General features: G+C 45.0%; 1 non-coding gene across 1 annotated transcript; it reads right to left on the bottom strand.

The window, feature by feature from the left end:
• Nucleotides 1-619: 619 nt before the first annotated feature.
• LOC119948990 lies at nucleotides 620-752 on the bottom strand. Its single transcript, XR_005457089.1, has one exon. It is a non-coding gene; the product is annotated as a small nucleolar RNA SNORA7 (small nucleolar RNA).
• Between the last annotated feature and the right edge of the window lie 5248 nt (nucleotides 753-6000).

Raw genomic sequence — 6000 nt, 5'->3', positions numbered from 1 at the left:
TATTATTATTAGGAGGGACAGTGGCCCCCTCAGACCCTCTCTCCAACACCAACCTAGAAAAGTAGCATGGCCAATGGAAGGAATACAGATCTGGGTACAGAGGTCCTAAATTCTAATCCCAGGCTGCCACTTGCCTGCAGTGTGACTTTTAAGGTTCCATGCAGCCTGGTGAGAAACGCTACTTCTCGAGGTGATTGCTGTTCAGCTTTCTGCCTTTGTCATTTTGCCGCAAAAATACCTTCTTCCCTACTTGTTCTCCCTTCTCCAGCCTCCCCTGATCCCAGTACTTGGCCTTCCTGTATCACAAAACCACCTTCTCAGTTCCTTCATGCCCTCACGATTCTATTTTTATTCTTTTAGCATATATAATATTTTATAATACTATATATAATTATCTTGTCTTATGCCGTCGAGTCGTCTCCGACCCACAGCGGCACCATGGACGCATCTCTTCCAGAACGCCCCACCTCCATCTGTAATCGTTCTGGTAGTGGATCCATAGAGCTTTCTTGGTAAAAATAAGGAAGTGGTTTACCGTTGCCTCCTTCCACGCAGTTAACTCGAGTCTCCGCCCTCGACTCTCTCCCGTGCTGCTGCTGCCCAGCACAGGTGAGTTTTGACTTGTAGCAGATTGCCTTCCACTTACTAGCCACTGTCCAAGCTAGGAATGAACAGGCTTCTGCTTGACTCTCCCTCATGTAGCCGAGACTGGTAGAGTAATGGAAACTCTCCAGGTGCGACCCTGAGAGGGAACCATATATAATAGTATAGACATATGTTATAAATATTTGTGTTATGCATATGTATTTTTAATAACTACTAACACTGCAAGGTTCCATCAGGGATCCCACTGCAGCCACCCCTTCCCAATCCCCCACCTGCTTCGAGGGCTGGGAATCCAACCTTCCAGGGCTGCAAAGCCGGGAGGTCGAAGTTAGATCACGGAGGGGGCAGGGGGAACAGGGAGGGATAATAATAATTATTATTATTATTATAGTATTTGTTAAGTGCTTACTATGTGTCAGGCACTGTTCTAAGTGCTGGGATAGATAAGAGCAAATCAGGTTGGACACAGTCCCTATAATAATAACAATAATAATGGCATTTGTTAAGCGCTTACTATGTGCAAAGCACTGTTCTAAGCACTGGGGAGGATACAAGGTGATCAGATTGTCCCACGAGGGGCTCACAGTCTTAATCCCCATTTTACAGATGAGGCAACTGAGGCACAGAGAAGCTACATGACTTGCCCAAGGTCACACAGCTGACAATTGGCAGAGCTGGGATTTGAACCCATGACCTCTGACTCCAAAGCCCAGGCTCCTTCTATTGAACCACGCTGATTGAATGAGACATTTAATTTGCTTTCTAAATAGATATGAAGTAAGGACATTTTCACAGAAGTTCAGTTTTACTATCCCATACGGGGCTCACAGTCTTAATCATTTTACTGAGGAGGTAACTGAGGCACAGAGGGATGCAACCACTGAGAAGCACATCTCCTCCAAGAGGCCTTCCGACTAGGCCCTCATTTCCTCTTCTCCCACTCCCTTCTGCAACCCCCTTGCACTTGAATTTGTGACTAACACCACAAGTTGTTAGAAGGGGCCAGCAGTAGCAACAAGGTAAACAGTAGAAAGGAGCAACATTGAAGGGACTAAAAAGAGTTAAAAGAATAGGAAAAAAATGTTTGGGTGGGAGGGTGATGCGGGGGAGACAGTGGGGTGAGTTTGGAGCTTTGGGAAGAGGACAGGAAAGCCATAGGAACTGTGGATAGACTAGAGGAGGAGGCTGGATTTCTATACCTTGGAGGAGGAGAGTTGCTTTACCTATCTCGACATGCTTCACCTCATTAACTGCATCGAGTCCATCAGCTAGTCTGTTGCTTTCGCTCCACCTCCTGATTAATTAGAACATTTAATAAGCACTTACTCTGTGCCGAGTACTGTAATAAATGCCGGAGTAGATACAGGATAATCAGATCAGGCACAGACCCTGTCCCCATTTAGAATTATCACTCTAAGAGATATCCCTAAGAGAAGCAGGGTGGCTCAGTGGAAAGAGCATGGACTTGGAAATTAGAGGACATGGGTTCTAATACCAGCTCCGCCACTGGTCAGCTGCGTGACTTTGGGCAAGTCACATAACTTTTTAACTTCTCTGTGCCTCAGTTAGCTCATCTGTATAATGGGGATGAAGTCTGTGAGTCCCACGTGGGATGACCTGATTACCTTGTATCTTCCCCAGCCCTTAGAACAGTGCTTGGCACATAGTAAGCGCTTAACAAATATCATTATTATTATTATTATTATCCCTACGAATGAGGAAACAGGCCCAGAGAGGTTTGGTGATTAGTCCGAGGCCACACTGCAATCCAGGGGCCAATTTGTGGGCTAGAATCAAGAGCTCTTCCTCCCAGTCCCATGCTCTCTCTACCAGCCGACATTGCCTTCTCTCTTCTTACTGTGTCTTTGACGGCCTAATTTTATCTTTCATTTTAACTGAGCAATCTCCATGAGCAAATGGTGTGCCTTATTTCCAAGAAATGCATGCAGTAGAAGTAGTAGTAATAGTGTACTTATTGAGCACCCACTGAGTGTAATCAATTGTAGTGAGCGCTTTGGAAGAACGTAACAAAGACATGACCTGCCCTTTAATCAACTCTAGACAATTCCAGGAGAAGCAACATGGTGAACTAGTGGAAAGTGCATAGGACTGAAAGTCAGGAGATCAGGCTTCTAATGCTGGCTCTGCCCCTTGGCTGCTGTGTGATCTTAGGCAAATCACTAAACTTCTCTGTACCCCAGTCTTCCTCACCGGTAAAATGGTGATTGAACGCCTGTTCTGCCTCCCTCTTAGACTATGAACCCCATGTGGAACAGGGATTGGGTCCAATCCGCATATGCCATATCTATCCTAGGGCTTAGTACAGTGCTGGGCACATAGGAAGCACTTAATGAATGCTATTATTATCGTAAGGTCAGCCTTTCATCTCAGGGCAGGAAAAAGGCCAAAATGAAAAGTTGGAACTTATACGTCCCCTGGCTGATGTCTGATTCCTCCAGCACTTTCAGAAGCAAGTCTAGTCTCTGCCTCAAACCTCCTCCTTCTAACTCTAATTCACCATTTGGCCTTGTTAGGGTGACATCTCAATAACATGCTGTCTGTGTAGGGAGGAATGGAACAAAATTGCTATGTCAAGAGGATTCAGGTGATGAATTACAGTTAAATATGGTGCCCTCTTGGTCCAATCCCCGAGGAAATCTCTTTGCTTTAATCAAATGCCTAAACTGAATGCTCTTGGTTTCATTGGAAATTGATCAGACGGATCTATAGCCTCCATCTCTTCCCTACCCAGCGTATGTGTTCTGCACCCAAGTGTGGCTATCACCATCCTTCTGAACCTGATCACAGACTTTTCAGAAGTCACTGCCTTGAGACTACAAATATGAACACTGTTGCTGAATGGTTCGCTCTTCACTGCTGGTCATCCAATAATATGTGGATTCAAAAATAAAGTGCCCATAGCTGATCTCTGAGAGCAAAATGTGATCTGGACACTAATGAGCTGGCAATAAGGATCAAGGACTGACTAAAAATGGAAAGAAATATGTTTTCAAGCTGCGCCTTTGAAAAAGTCCATGGCAGCAAAGATGAAAGCTCGTCATGGGCAGGGAACATATTGGCTAATTCTGTTATACTATACTCTCCCAAGCACTTAGTATGGCACTCTGCCCATAGTCAGCGCTCAATAAATACGACTGATCGATTGAAAGTAGCCAACCTGCAGGCCCCGAGTGGAAATGAAAATGTGACCATTCCAGCCTGAAACAGAAAGGCGCCTAACCTGGCACTGATCATTGTCAGCTCTGTTCAGCACCTTGAAGATTCAATCAATCGTTGAATCGAGATACAGCAAGGAGCACCAATGTGGGTAGAAATTGGTCCTCGGCACTTGGGAGAGTCCAACAGTTAGAGGAGGAGTGCAGCCTACTGGACTGTTCCTCAGCTTGAGGGAAGTATTCCGGCTCACTTCTGGGGAAGGTTCAGTCACCGAGGCAAATCTCGGTTTTCCAATCTCCAAAGTTTCCCCAAGGTTGCAGATTTGGAGAAAGGGCGGGTGATGGTGGTGGTGGTGTAAAGTAGGAGGACAAATTGAGGTGGGAGAGGGGAAGATTCAAGAGAGAAGATGAGGAATTTGATTTTTAATGTATTGAGCTGAAGATGCCGGTGGGACATCCAGGCAAGAGGAAAGGTGAGCTGGAGCTAACGGGGTTGAGCTGGGATTCATCCACACAGAGGTGGGAGCTGAAGCTGTCGGGGAAGATGGGACCTGGCCAAGAGCTGGTTTCCAATTACGGCCAGAGAAAACGTAGCCAGTGGAAACTTGTCTTCACAGGTCTCTCCATTTTACAGATCAACTCTCTCCATTGCTCCTCAGCTCACACACCCCTGTTCACTTCCTAATGGCACCTCATTCCTACCTCTCCTGCCTCTAACATCTGCTCACTGTTTCCTGTACCTGGAACTCTGTGCCCTGCTAAATTCATCAGATCTCAGCCCTCCCCACCTCCAAAACCCTCCTGAAACTCCACCTCCTCTATTCCTACTTGGACTGTGAGTCCCAAGTGAAGCCGAAACTGTGTCCAGCCAGATTATCTTGCATCTACCACAGTGTTTATTACAGAGCTTGGCACATGGTAAGAACTTAACAAATATTAAAATGATGAGAATAACGCTTCACTACTTCAATTAATCCCCACCCTGAGATGCAAATTAACCCAGTAACCACGACTATTCCCTATCTAGACATTTCTACCCATTCTCAGCACATTGATGAATATGTATGTTCAATATTTTTTTCTGATTTCACTACCTGTAAGTATTTTTAGGCTTGCCTCCCCCATTAATAATAATAATAATGGCATTTATTAAGCACTTACTATGTGCAAAGCACTGTTCTAAGCACTGAGGGGGGATACAGGGTGATCAGGTTGTCCCACGTGGGGCTCACAGTCTTAATCCCCATTTTACAGATGGGGTAACTGAGGCCCAGAGAAGTTAAGTGACTTGCCCAAAGTCACACAGCTGACAAGTGGCAGAGCCGGGATTAGAACCCGTGACCTCTGGCTCCCAAGCCCGAGCTCTTTCCACTGAGCCATGCTGCTTCTTTAGAGTGTAAGCTCCTTGTGGGCAGAGAATGTGTTTCATGTTTCTGTTGTACTTTCGTGAGCACTTTGTACAGTGCATTTTACCCTTTGGGTGCTCAATAGGTACTGTTACTACAGCTGCTGAAATTATTATTATTACTATGATTTTATTATTATTGTCAAATTTGTTATGTACTTTCAATGTGATGAGCACTGTAAGATAAATGAGGTGGATACAAGATAATCACGCTGGACACACTCCCTGCCCAGAACAACAACTACTATCATTATTACGAGGCCCCGAGTGGAAATGAAAATGTGGCCATTCCAGCCTGAAACAGAAAGTCTCCTAACCTGGCACTGATCATTGTCAGCTCTGTTCAGCACCTTGAAGATTCAATCAATACTATGACAGTATTTTCTTTTTTCTCCCATCCAGCCTCTGCAACAATAACCAAGGAATTAATAGTTTCGGGATGCAATCGTCATAGTGCCATGAGTTCCAATATTAGTAGCTTGCTTTTGTTATTGTATTTTAATTTTTCCAAATGAACTATCTCATTTTATGTTCATGACAGCCCAGTGAGGAAGGGGCAGGCAGCTATTACAATCCCCATTTTATAGAAAAGGAAACTGAGGGCAAGAAAGTTCAAGTGATTTGCCGAAGGTGATAGAGCAGGCCAGGAGCAGAGCAGGAAGTAGAACCCAGGTCTCCCGACTCCCACCCCTGGCTCTTCCTACTAAACCATGCTGACTCATGTCAATATGAATGAGATTCATTTTGATAGGCAATAGGGGAAAAGATGCCCAGGCTTAAAGGAGAAGTTTGAGGGAGCATTAATAATCCATA

This window comes from Tachyglossus aculeatus, chromosome X3 (genome assembly GCF_015852505.1).
Source record: "Tachyglossus aculeatus isolate mTacAcu1 chromosome X3, mTacAcu1.pri, whole genome shotgun sequence".
In the NCBI taxonomy this organism is placed as follows: Eukaryota; Metazoa; Chordata; class Mammalia; order Monotremata; family Tachyglossidae; genus Tachyglossus; species Tachyglossus aculeatus.
This window is presented reverse-complemented; position numbering and strand designations above follow the sequence as displayed.